Here is a 14785-nt window from a genome sequence, read left to right as displayed (position 1 = left end):
AAGGACAGCAGAGGGCACCATGTCAAGTACGTAACAGCAATATCTACTGTAGGGATTTGCTCTGGTAGGCAGGGTAAGCGGACACAATACAGAGGCAAGACCACAGTTGAAATAACAAAAGTCCAGTGTTTATTCACAGAGAAAAGGCAGAAAAGAAAAAACAATGCTCTACAGGGTCCTGGTGTTAGTTCACACAGCAAGAGCTCCCAAAATAACATAAATCACCTGGCAGACCACAGCAGGCTCTAGGGCGCCTGACTCCCAGCAGGCGGCTCTCATGCAGCTCTCAGCCTTGCAGTATGGCGGATCTCCTCAGCTCCCAAAAACACAGAGCTCCCACACCTCGACTATCACTTGGAGGAACATACCGTACCACACCCAGCTGAGCTGCTGGCTGGGTTTTTAAACCCCAGCCCAAAACCTGGCCTGGACGTGGGGAACAGCCACCCACCCTGCTCTTTGGCTGCTCCCAATAAGAACCGGCCCTGATTGGCTTTACACCCACGCTAAATAAAACAGTGTCAGTGAGCACTAGCTGCCGCTGACACACAAATTACCGGTTCTTATCTCATCTGCCTTCCTACACTACATACAGGGGCATTTTTTAAAATACCGCATTTTTCGCCCTATAAGATGCACTTTCATGCCCCCCCCCAAAAGTGTGGGAAAAATACCAGTGCATCTTATGGGGTGAATTCTGCGACCGCCGGGTGTATGGCTGAGAGCGAGGAGGGGCTGTGGGCCGGCATCTGGTTCTGTATTGGCAGCGGGGCCCGATGCAGTCACTGTATTCTACTGCACCGGGCCCCGCTCACTGTAGTATACACTGCGTGCAGAATTATTAGGCAAATGAGTATTTTGACCACATCATCCTCTTTATGCATGTCGTCTTACTCCAAGCTGTATAGGCTCGAAAGCCTACTACCAATTAAGCATATTAGGTGATGTGCATCTCTGTAATGAGAAGGGGTGTGGTCTAATGACATCACCACCCTATATTAGGTGTGCATAATTATTAGGCAACTTCCTTTCCTTTGGCAAAATGGGTCAAAAGAAGGACTTGACAGGCTCAGAAAAGTCAAAAATAGTGAGATATCTTGCAGAGAAATGCAGAACTCTTAAAATTGCAAAGCTTCTGAAGCGTGATCATCGAACAATCAAGCGTTTCATTCAAAATAGTCAACAGGGTCGCAAGAAGCGTGTGGAAAAACCAAGGCGCAAAATAACCGCCCATGAACTGAGAAAAGTCAAGCGTGCAACTGCCAAGATGCCACTTGCCACCAGTTTGGCCATATTTCAGAGCTGCAACATCACTGGAGTGCCCAAAAGCACAAGGTGTGCAATACTCAGAGACATGGCCAAGGTAAGAAAGGCTGAAAGACGACCACCACTGAACAAGACACACAAGCTGAAACGTCAAGACTGGGCCAAAAAATATCTCAAGACTGATTTTTCTAAGGTTTTATGGACTGATGAAATGAGAGTGAGTCTTGATGGGCCAGATGGATGGGCCCGTGGCTGGATTGGTAAAGGGCAGAGAGCTCCAGTCCGACTCAGGCGCCAGCAAGGTGGAGGTGGAGTACTGGTTTGGGCTGGTATCATCAAAGATGAGCTTGTGGGGCCTTTTCGGGTTGAGGATGGAGTCAAGCTCAACTCCCAGTCCTACTGCCAGTTTCTGGAAGACAACTTCTTCAAGCAGTGGTACAGGAAGAAGTCTGCATCCTTCAAGAAAAACATGATTTTCATGCAGGACAATGCTCCATCACACGCGTCCAAGTACTCCACAGCGTGGCTGGCAAGAAAGGGTATAAAAGAAGAAAATCTAATGACATGGCCTCCTTGTTCACCTGATCTGAACCCCATTGAGAACCTGTGGTCCATCATCAAATGTGAGATTTACAAGGAGGGAAAACAGTACACCTCTCTGAACAGTGTCTGGGAGGCTGTGGTTGCTGCTGCACGCAATGTTGATGGTGAACAGATCAAAACACTGACAGAATCCATGGATAGCAGGCTTTTGAGTGTCCTTGCAAAGAAAGGTGGCTATATTGGTCACTGATTTGTTTTTGTTTTGTTTTTGAATGTCAGAAATGTATATTTGTGAATGTTGAGATGTTATATTGGTTTCACTGGTAAAAATAAATAATTGAAATGGGTATATATTTGTTTTTTGTTAAGTTGCCTAATAATTATGCACAGTAATAGTCACCTGCACACACAGATATCCCCCTAAAATAGCTAAAACTAAAAACAAACTAAAAACTACTTCCAAAAATATTCAGCTTTGGTATTAATGAGTTTTTTGGGTTCATTGAGAACATGGTTGTTGTTCAATAATAAAATTAATCCTCAAAAATACAACTTGCCTAATAATTCTGCACTCCCTGTAATCATATCTAACTTGTGGGTATAAAGTATTCAAATCCTCTTAAATCCAGCGCTATACTACTTACTACTAACTTCTTGGCAGTCAGGAGGCCGGGCGGGCACTCGCAGCGTAGCTCACTACGTCACGCGCCTGCTCCGCCCACTTCATGAATGAAGCAGGCAGCGCAGGCGCAGTGAGCGTAGTGAGCTATGCTGCGAGCGCCCGCCCGGCCTCCTGACTGCCAAGAAGTTAGTAGTAAGTCGTACAAGCGCTGGATTTCAGAGGATTTGAATACTTTAACAATACCCACAAGTTAGATATGATTATACTACAGTGAGGGGGGCCCGGTGTAGTAGAATACAGTGACTGCATCGGGCCCCCGCTGCCATTACAGAACCAGATGCCGGCCCCCATTCACTACACAGGGACACTGTTATGGGGGATCTGTGGATGACACATTAGATAAGATGCTATATATGTGTCATCCACAGATGCCCCCATAACAGTGCAATCCACAGATGCCCCCACAATGATCCCCCATAACAGTGACATCCACATATGCCCCATAACAGTGCCATCCACATATCCCCCATAATAGTGTTATCCACAGACCACCATTAGTTTAAAACCCACCAAAAGCACTCCTTTTGGTTCAAAATATATTTTTTCTTATTTTCCTCCTCAAAAACCTAGGTGCATCTTATGGGCCGGTGCGTCTTATGGGGCGAAAAATACGGTAGTAGAAAAATTGTTGTGTTTTAATTGCGAAGGGATTGTCCCACAAAAAAAAAAGATGTTTTTCACACCAGTACCTGAATCGGAATACTTTTGCAATTGCAGGTCATTAAAAATTTTGCATAGCCACTTAGCTATTCAAAAAATGAATTTATATAGTGCCACCAGCTGTTTGTTCTTTCTCTCATCTCTCTGTCCACCTCACTGAGTCAATGTCTCTTAGGCCTCTTTCACACGAACGTTGCGGCAAACACGCGCGAGTAGGTACCCAATTGCAGTCAGTTTTGACTGCGATTGCGTTCCGTTGTTCAGTTTTTATCGCGCAGGTGCAATGCGTTTTGCACGCGCGTGATAAAAAATTTAATGTGGTACCCAGGCCAAAACTTCTTCACAGAAGTTCAGGTTTGGGTTCGGTGTTGTGTAGATTGTATTATTTCCCCTAATAACATGGTTATAAGGGAAAATAATAAAGATCGGGTCCCTATCCCGATCGTCTCCTAGCAACCGTGCGTGAAAATCGCACCGCATCCGCACTTGCTCACTACGCTCATCACATGGTCCTTCACATGATCCATCACCATGGTAAAAAGATCATGTGATGGACCATGTGATGAGCGCAGTGACGTCATCAAAGGTCCTATTCCTCAAAGAAGAAGACAGAAGAGATGCCGGCTGCGCGAACAAGTGGATTAAGGTGAGTTAAATTATTTTTTATTTTTTTTTAACCCCTCCAGCCCTACTGTACTATGCATTCTGTATTCAGAATGCTATTATTTTCCCTTATAACCATGTTATAAGGGGAAATAATACAATCTACACAACCTTGAACCCAAACCTGAACTTCTGTGAAGAAGTTCGGGTCTGGGTACCACATTCAGTTTTTATCACGCACGTGCAATACGCATTGCACCCACGCGATAAAAACTAAACAACGGAACGCAATCACAGTCAAAAATGACCGCAATTGGGTATCTACTCGCGCGGGTTTGCTGCAACGCATCCGGACCTTATCCAGACACGCTCGTGTGAAAGAGGCCTTATAGTTTATTTTTTTTTATTTTTTGCAAAAAAATAGGTCCATTGAACTGGTCAGGAAAAAAAATGGGACTAAGCAGTGCCGAGGCTATGTGAGTAATGAATGTGATGTCACCGGTCTAGAAAGAGACTGTGGCCCTCATTAGAGTGCCACAGCCTCTTCTAACAGCTGATCAGCAGGGGTGCCAGGGTCAGACCCAGACCAGTGAGATCTTGATGAACTGTACTGAAGCCAAGCTGTCAATATCAAAATCATGAATAACCCCTTTAACTGAAAGGAGCTAAGCTGCAATACCAGCCAACGAACAAGAGTTACCACTGCTTTTGTAGCCTCGTACAGCTCCTTTAATTCCCACTCTGAGCTCTTCTCCAGCTCTCTCTTTTAACGCCTCCTCTGAAATGAATTATATTTCAATTTGACATCTCTACTGCACGTCTTTAAATTTTTTTACAGATTTTTCTTTCCTTTCCCAAATCACTTCCCCTGTGACATTTTCAATCACAATATTTGATTTTGTAAATATGCTCTCTAATTCAGAAGATCTACCCATCCTAATGTTATGTTCTGCGCCTCCTGAACATTTCATTACTTCAATAATTCAGCTCAATGGTTTCCATTATGGTTTCTCTCTCTCTTTTTTTTTTTTGCAGGAAAAATAGGTTTCATCAAACCGGCCAGGAAAAAAAAAAATTTGATTGATGGAGAGTAAGAGTAATCACATTTGAAGTGGCGCTGTGTATAATATGCTTCTAATGTTCTCCTTCTTATCCTGACATTGACGACTTGTAAGTAATGGAAGGTAAAGAAACGTCTTGCACTGGCCGGCTGGATCCTCTCTGACAGACCGTTTTACTGACACTGACCGAGCTCCTTGACAAGACAATATCACTGTGCCACTTGACTGCTGTCTCCGTGCCGCTTACACCTGATTCCTGGAGATATATAGACATGTGCTGCCTGCCCGCTCTTTGAGATCCAGAGCGCTGGCGGCAGAGCATCCGTCTATCTTCTCTTGAAAGGATTAGGTTGTATTGGCGCTCTCTCAATTAACCTGCTCTTGGCTGCAGGTAATTACAGCCGCAAAACTCTTAATTAGACAGATCCTTTCGGACGTGTCCACGTATCTAATCAATGTTGTTTAAACAATTCCCATGTATTGAGTCGCCTGGATGTGAGCTGAATTTCTCCTGTCTGGCTTTGCATTTATATTGCAATACTCCAAGGCGTCAAATGATTTTCCTCTTATGAAGAATTCCGAGCACAACAGCGATGTCAGAAAGTATTCCGGTGTCACAGGTGGGGAAGAGATATCTTCAAGGTTTCGGAATAAAATCGCCAAAGATACATAATAATTACAAACTAGACAAAGAGAAGTAAAATATTCTGCTTTGGCCCAGAGGGAATTGGGGAGCTGGAGAAACGTCCTCAACCCATCATTAGAAGAGCATTTGAATGCAGATTGTTTGTAAGGCATTCAGCTTGATGAGGGCGCAAACTGAATGTGAAGTTTCTTTCTGATTAGAAAATCCTGGGCAAGAATATATTAAATAGTGTGTCATATTTAAAGGGCATCTGTCAGCAGATTTGTCCCTATGACACTGGTTGACCTGTTACATGTGCGCTTGGCAGCTGAAGGCATCTGTGTTGGTCCCATGTTCATATGTGTCCGCATGGCTGACAAAAATTAAGTTTTAATATATGCAAATGAGCTATTAGGAGCAACGGGGGTGTTGCCATTACACCTTGAGGCTCTGCTCTCTCTGCAACTGCCCTTTTCACTTTAATTGACAGGGCCAGGCAGTGAAAACATTATCAAACTTTGGCAATCAAAGTGCAGAGGGCGCAGAAGTTGCAGAGAGCAAAGTCTCTAGGTGTAACGGCAACGCCCTTGTTGCTCCTAATGGCTTATTTGCATATATTAAAACATCATTTTTCTCAGCAATGCGGGCACCTATGAACATGGGACCAACACAGATGCCTTCAGCGGCCAAGCGCACATGTAACAGGTCAGCCAGTGTCATAGGTACAAATCCGCTGATAGGTATAAAGGCCGATTTATTGGCCTGAATTTGTGGGAGGGGCGCCCTGCCGCCTATATTAGCTGCTGGCTTACCACACGGGCGTGACTTCAGCGCTGCAAGAAGATCTCCTCCTTACTTCCGGTCACCTGATCCACCTCGGCACTACAGTCGGCTTCTAGGCTGCCCGTGTTGCGGCTAAGTTTTAGCTGCCTCTTAGCGCAGCATCGGCGCATCAGTCCGGTCGGTGGGGTCGGTTCCTTTAAGGTATGGAAGGAACATCCCCACACCGGAACGGCAGTCCATCAGCCCGCTCAGCTCCCACGTGACTGGCGCGTAGGTGGCAGGAGTCAGCGCGACTCCGTCTGTATCTCTGTTAGTAACAATTTCAGCGGGGTTAGGGGACTCAAAGGGGGGGGGTGTTTTGATGAATTAGCCTCCACTTGTTTACCTTCAGTCTTTCAAAAGTCTGGCACGGGCCGCCGTGCTCCTAGTTAGGTAGGGCTGTGAGGTAAATGGCTTGTTGAGCTGTCTGGGCGGTTAATAAGTTGGAAAAGAAAAAAAAAAGAAAAAAAAGAAAAGAAAAAAGAGGTTTGTGCTCCACTCCTGTCTGGAGCAGCATTCGAAGTCTTGATAGTGGTTTTCTAGTCCTTGTTGCAGCTTACCCGTATTTACTGTGGATGAGCCATGCTTACTTTATTGTGTAAGAAAAAAAAGCAGTCTGTCACTGCATGCAGCTTTGGTAGTAACTGGAGTAAAAAATAAAATAACATTTTACCATGCTGTACGGCACGCTATGCTCTGTCAGTGGGAACTTTTATGATAGTGGATTATCATGTCTTGATTAATTTGTATGGGCAGGTTGTTTTTCTCCTCAGTCGGTAAAGAATCCTTGCTACAGGGGCGTTTCGTTCCGTTGTTGTGGTAAGATCCTCTCTCCACTGGCTTGTACGTTTTCTGGTTTTACAGCACCCTAGTCCTGTTCATTAACCCTCAGCGGTTCTTTTCTCACCGGGGGTCGCTTGTTCTTTTCTTGCATGTCGGTTTCAGCGAACACATTATCGGTATTGGCTCGCGGGTGTCAGGTGGCAGTTTTATCAGACTGTACAGGTTACATTTCGTCAAATTTTGTTTATCCCTACACTCTTATCATGTCTCACGTGTCGGATATCATGGATGCTTCTGGTGAAGAGTTTGGGTCCAGGATGTCAGAATCCGGCAGTATTCCCTCACTTCGGAATTGGACTGTACCGAAATTGATGTCTGAGTTAACGAAAAAAGGCATTCCTTTTCCGGCCACCGCCCGGAAAGCTGAGCTTTATCGGTTGTTGGTATCCACCTTAGCAGAGGCTGGTCAGCAAGATGTCTCTATGGCTACTGTCCAAACTTGTTTGTTACAACTTAATTTAACATCCTTAATCTCTGATGTCCAATCGAGATTGGAGTCAGTGGAGTCAAGAGTCACGGTCTTGTCCTCACCACCTACACAGGTGTCGGTCGCAGCTGCACCAGTAGCTAGCACTTCAGGTAACTTCGTTACCGTGCCCAATGTTACTCCAGCTCATTTTATTCCAGCCAATATTAAAAAGGACATCCTGGATGGTAGGGACGTAAACCTCGCATCTCTGCTAATCGCCACTCGTGATCTTTCGGATAATCGGGTCATTGCTTGTGGTGATGTCTCTGTCATCCTGAAGGGTCGAGATCTCAGGCTCAGTAGGAAATTGACCATCCCAGAATTTGTGCTGGCATTTAGTCTGTATAGAAATATCATTTGTTCCGTCCGACCTGACAGGAGAGAAGAATTGGACCTCTACATGTTTAGAATCACGGAGTTGGGTTATAAATACGGAGGCTTTGCCTTTTCTGATTATCATTGCTCTTTTTCCGCTAAAGCAGCAGCGGCTCTTAGCAAATTTCAATTTACCACCAAAATATCGACACCAACATTTTTTGTAGGCATTTTGCGGGTCTTAAAGCCCCAGCATGTTCCTCATGCCAGTCGATTTATCATATGGTGGAGTGGTGTCACAACGCTGCCAATGCTCCAGGGTCCAATGCTTCAGCTCCTACCGCAGGTTCATCGGAAACTAGCAAGAAGAATTTGTCAGTGGATAAACTTGGAAGTCCCATTAAGTACTTAGGCAGATCACAGATCTGCAACAATTATAATTTTTCCACATGTAATTATAGCCAGTGCCGTCTGCTACACATTTGCGTTAATTGTTTCAGAGCTCATTCCAAGGTAGCATGTTCATTAAAAACAGATAAATCTTGTATGAGTGTCGTAAATGTGGATCTCTTGCAGTTTTACTTGCAGGGGCATCAAGATTCTAATTTCTGTGAGTTTCTCGTGTCTGGTTTCACAACAGGTTTCCACACAGGCCTTGTGGCCTTACCTGAAGCTACTTTCGAATGTAGGAATTTACAGTCCGCTTTACATAATCCTGGTTCCATAGACATGCTGTTACAGAATGAACTAGAGAAAGGTTACATCATTGGCCCTTTTTCAGCATCCCCATTTGAGCGCTGGAGAGTTAGTCCGATAGGGGTGGTCACGGGTAAATTCAGTAAAAAAGAAAGACTGATCTTTGATCTGTCAGCTCCTCACAGGGCACATGTCCCAAGCCTAAATTCCCTCATACCAGTCGAGGAAGTCAGTATGGTATATGCTTCCATTGATCAAGCGATTGCTCTCATTTTAGCAGCAGGTCCTGGCACAGTTCTGTCCAAAGCAGACATATCGGACGCTTTCAAATTAATTCCTATCAGGCCAGAGCTTTGGCAATGGCACGGGATTAAGTGGAAAGCCTTATATTATTTCGCCGCTAAACTAACCTTTGGGTCTAGAAGCAGTCCCTGGATTTTCGATCAGTTGGCAAAAGCGTTACACTGGATTCTCGAGAACAAGTTCGGCTGCGAGCATGTCATACACTACATAGATGATTTCCTACTGATCAAATCTCCCCAGGGCATCCAGGAAGATTTACAGAATCTCTTAGCCTGTTTTGCACAGTTAGGGGTTCCAGTTTCCCCTAAGAAGGTGGATGGTCCTTCTACCACGATTACGTTCCTAGGCATCATTTTAGATACCCGGAGTATGTCCGCCAGATTGCCGGTAGAGAAATTAGTAAGGGTCAAGGAAGTCATTCACCAATTTACAGTTGGTAGGGTCACCACAAAGGTCGAATTACAATCACTATTAGGCATGCTCAATTTTGCCATTCGCGTCATTCCTCAAGGTAGGTCTTTTGTGGCACGTTTTTTACCACTCCTCTCTGAAGCTCCCTGTCAAGATAGTCCGGTGTTCCTGGATAATCAAGCACAAGCAGATCTAGTCATGTGGGATCAATTTTTGAGTCACTGGAACGGCGTATCCATGTTCATTCCAACAGTTTCAAAGAACTCCCCCATAATTTTTTCTAAAGGTTTGGTCAGTACTGGTTTTGCTGCCATTTTTGGCCCTCATTGGCTGAACGGGACATTTTCAGCAGAGATGTTTAGGGTTCCGGGGGTTTTTCACATGGTGGCTGCAGCTTATGTTTGGGGTAGTTCTTGGGCAGACCGTTGTATTTGCTTCCGATAGTCCCACCACCGTTAGCATTTTAAGCAGTGGTAAATCCAAATCACAACTTGCAATGTCATTCATGAGGCGTCTTGTTCAATTATCATTAGTGAATAATTTCCATTTTTGTGGCACCCTTGTACATGACTCTCAGATGGTAGCAGTTGACGCATTAGCTAAGGACGATTCCTCTTTGTTTTTTCAGGTTTACCCCGAAGCCGATGCCTCAAGAACACCGTCTCCTCATCTTGCCTCACTGATATTGTGTTAAATAAATATTTAGCCACTGCCCATGTTTTATTTGCTAGGTCATTCTCAGCCAACACAGCTAAAGCCTATAACACCGGTTGGCGTTTGTACCTTAGGTTCCAACAGGAACATTCACGAGGCGATTTAAGTCTAATAGACTACATATTGTCCTTCATCGGATATTGCCATGTACAAATGAACCTCTCTTATAGTACTGTCAGAACTTATCTTGCTGGTGTCCAACATCATTTGTCACTCACACATCCAGAGAGAAGGTCATTGTTCTCAGTTCATGTTATCAAGGCTACTTTGAAAGGTTTGCGGAATAGTAGTCCAGGTTCTAGCTCCCATAGACAACCCATTTCCGGCACGGTATTTAGAGGCATGTCCGACTTATTTGATAGGAGCCCCTTCGGTGTACTACAAAGCCTGGTAATCAAAGCTGCCATTTACTTGGCTTTTTATGGGTTCATGAGGCCGGGGGAGTTCACTCGTTCATCACCTAAAAGCAATTTTCTTTCCCTCAGACAATTAATGCCTAGCTCAGAGGGTTTCATCCTGTCCTTACCGGTAACCAAAACTTCTCAGTCAGGTCCTCCCACACAGATCAAATATTTTCGCACCACGCACCAATGGTGTCCAGTTCAGGTGTTGCAGAAGTTGTTATGCTCATTGGCTGACCGCAGTGCAGATAGTCCTTTGTTACCCTTCGGCTCGGCGCCTCTATCCACCTCCCAATTTGTATCTCATGTGCATGTTTTGGCCATAAATTTAGGTACCAACCAGGTTATCATTTCTGGGCATTCTCTTAGGATAGGTGCAGCATCAGCTGCTTCCAAGAATCAAGTGCCTGCGCATATTATTCGTAAATTGGGCCGCTGGCGCTCATCATGTTTTAATAGGTATATTCCTAACCCTGTCCATGAAATTTAATTTGCCTTCCAGAATTTGTAATGTCATAATAAATGTGTTTGAACTTCATGCTGGTTTTTTGGCCTTTTTCAGGTGTACCTTCGACGAGAACGGTTATGGCACAACTCAAACCGTTAGTAGTGTCTTTTAGGGGAAAAGGGGGAGGGTGGGTCCTTTTACTGGTAGCCCCGACCACAAGTATAAAGGCCGATTTATTGGCCTGAATTTGTGGGAGGGGTGCCCTGCCGCCTATATTAGCTGCTGGCTTACCACACGGGTCACGGACGTCATCAGCGCTCCTTCCCTGCCCACCCTCATTCTCACAATTCTCCTACAGGGTATGCCCTCTTTCAGGTGTACCTTCGACGAGAACGGTTATGGCACAACTCAAACCGTTAGTAGTGTCTTTTAGGGGAAAAGGGGAGGGTTCTTCTACTGGTAGCCCCGACCACAAATGCTCCTTAAAGAGATTGTCCCAACTGGATATTTATAGGTAGTGTTGAGCGAACAGTTCGAGCATAGTTCGGGTCCGTACCGAATTTTGGGGTGTTCGTGACACGGACACGAACCCGAACTTTTTCGTAAAAGTTCGGGTTCGGGTTCGTCGTTCGGCATGTATTTTGGCGCATTTTGAAAGGCTGCAAAGCAGCCAATCAACATGCATCATACTACTTGCCCTAAGATGCCATCGCAGCCATGCCTACTATTGGCAAGGCTGTGATTGGCCAAGTGCAGCATGTGACTCAGCCTCTTTATAAGCTTGTGCGCACGTCGGGACGTGCTCACTCCCGATGTGAATAGAACAGGGATAGACGCAGCTGATGCTAGGGCGAGAATAGGCAGGGATAATTGAATAACTGGAAGCAAATTTCTCTCCTCCACCTGTGATTCATCTGAACAACTGCAGCTGAGCTGCTTTTTTGATAGGGATTGGCTATTTTTAGAGTGGCCAGAGTGATTTTTCCATCCACATGTACCTGGGCTGACCGCCGGCCGCCATTTTGCGACTTGTAGTGCTGCAGCAGAAGCTGCCACAGTGTGCATTCCAAAGCTCCAAACAAGTCAGACATCTACACCTGGGATTCAGACCAATAGCGATTTAGCAGCACAGTCCAAGGCTATTTTTTTTAAAGGTTGTGCAGACCATTTTGTGGCACATGTTACTGGGCTGATAGGCGGCGGCCATCTTGGGACTAGTGCTGCAGCACAATCTCTCCCAACGTCCATTAATCACTTGTAATAGTGGTCTGTGCCATAGAAATCCTACATCAGGGACTTGGGTGTGCTTGTGTCACCCCTACTAATACCAGTCCACCTGTAATCCATACAGTGAAAAGCCATAAAGTATTCCAGTGAGGGAATTTTTTTTTTATTTAAAAAAGGCCAAGTTAGTTTATCTGGCGTTCAATATACTAGATACAGTTAGGCCTGCGTTTCATACATCTGGAATTAGCAAACTAATGTGCTGGGGTTGGGAAAACATATATGTACCCATACTAGAATCTGTCAAAGAAAGCGGTACTCACATATAACAGTCATTCCATCTGTAATCCATACAGTCAAAAGACTGAAAGTATTCCAGTGAGGGGATTTTTTTTATTTAAAAAAGGCCAAGTTAGTTTATCTGGCGTTCAATATACTAGATACAGTTAGGCCTGCGTTTCATACATCTGGAATTAGCAAACTAATGTGCTGGGGTTGGGAAAACATATATGTACCCATACTAGAATCTGTCAAAGAAAGCGGTACTCACATATAACAGTCATTCCATCTGTAATCCATACAGTCAAAAGACTGAAAGTATTCCAGTGAGGGGATTTTTTTTATTTAAAAAAGGCCAAGTTAGTTTATCTGGCGTTCAATATACTAGATACAGTTAGGCCTGCGTTTCATACATCTGGAATTAGCAAACTAATGTGCTGGGGTTGGGAAAACATATATGTACCCATACTAGAATCTGTCAAAGAAAGCGGTACTCACATATAACAGTCATTCCATCTGTAATCCATACAGTCAAAAGACTGAAAGTATTCCAGTGAGGGGATTTTTTTTATTTAAAAAAGGCCAAGTTAGTTTATCTGGCGTTCAATATACTAGATACAGTTAGGCCTGCGTTTCATACATCTGGAATTAGCAAACTAATGTGCTGGGGTTGGGAAAACATATATGTACCCATACTAGAATCTGTCAAAGAAAGCGGTACTCACATATAACAGTCATTCCATCTGTAATCCATACAGTCAAAAGACTGAAAGTATTCCAGTGAGGGGATTTTTTTTATTTAAAAAAGGCCAAGTTAGTTTATCTGGCGTTCAATATACTAGATACAGTTAGGCCTGCGTTTCATACATCTGGAATTAGCAAACTAATGTGCTGGGGTTGGGAAAACATATATGTACCCATACTAGAATCTGTCAAAGAAAGCGGTACTCACATATAACAGTCATTCCATCTGTAATCCATACAGTCAAAAGACTGAAAGTATTCCAGTGAGGGAATTTTTATTTTATTTAAAAAAGACCAAGTTAGTTTATCTGGCGTTCAATATACTAGATACAGTTAGGCCTGCGTTTCATACATCTGGAATTAGCAAACTAATGTGCTGGGGTTGGGAAAACATATATGTACCCATACTAGAATCTGTCAAAGAAAGCGGTACTCACATATAACAGTCATTCCATCTGTAATCCATACAGTCAAAAGACTGAAAGTATTCCAGTGAGGGGATTTTGCTTATAAAAATAATATATTTCATTGTGGTGCGAGTTGAATCGCAACAATGAAGAAAAATACTATTAAGGGACGAGGACGCGGTCGTGGTGGTGTCCGTGGAGCCTCTGTTGCTGGTAGAGGACGTGGCCGTTCGGCCCCAGGCGCACACAGTAGGGAACGAACTCCCTCAACTAGCCGGCAGAATGTACCGCAATATCTCGTGGGGCCCAATGCCGCTCTTAGGATGGTAAGGCCTGAGCAGGTACAGGCATTAATCGATTGGGTGGCCGACAGTGCTTCCAGCACGTTCACCACATGGTCTTCCACCCAGTCTTCTGCGGAAAGCGCACAGGTGGCACCTGAAAACCAAGCCCATCAGTCTGTCACATCACCCCCAAGCATATCAGGGAAACGGTCTGAGCCACAAGTTATGCAGCAGTCTCTTCTTCTGTTTGAAGACTCTGCTTCCAGGGTTTCCCAGGGGCGTCCACCTAGCCCTTCCCCAGTGGAGGAAGACATACCATGCACTGACGCACAACCACTTATGTCTCCAGATGAAGAGGACATGGGAATACCACCACAGCAGAGTCACCGACTCTCTGATGATGACGAAACACAGGTGCCCACTGCCGCGTCTTTTTGCAGTGTGCAGACTGAACAGGAGGAGGTCAGGGAGGGAGACTGGGTGGAAGACGATGCAGAGGACGATGAGGTCTTAGACCCCACATGGACTGAAGGTCGTGGCGATGACTTTCACAGTTCAGAGGAAGAGGTAGTGGTGAGACCGAGACAACAGCGAAGCCAAAGAGGGAGCAGGGGGCCAAAGCAGACGAGCCGCCGCCCCCAGAGTTCGCCTGCTACTGGACATCGCCAACAGGGACCCAGCCCCACAAAGGCAGCTTCAAAGAGTTCCCTGGCATGGCACTTCTTTAAACAATGTCCTACCGACAAGACCCGAGTGACTTGCACGCTCTGCCATCAGAGCCTGAGGCGAGGCATTAACGTTCTGAACCTCAGCACAACCTGCATGACCAGGCATCTACATGCAAAGCATGAACTGCAGTGGGGTACACACCTTAAAAACCAGGCACTCGCTGAGGCTCCCCCTGCTCCCTCTACCGCTGCTGCCTCGGCTTCCGCCTCGAGAAGAATGTTGCCACCTGCCGAGCAGCAAACAGAGGATGTGCCAC

This window comes from Bufo bufo, chromosome 9 (assembly GCF_905171765.1).
Source record: "Bufo bufo chromosome 9, aBufBuf1.1, whole genome shotgun sequence".
NCBI classification, from domain to species: Eukaryota; Metazoa; Chordata; class Amphibia; order Anura; family Bufonidae; genus Bufo; species Bufo bufo.
Note: the sequence above shows the minus strand (reverse complement) of the source record.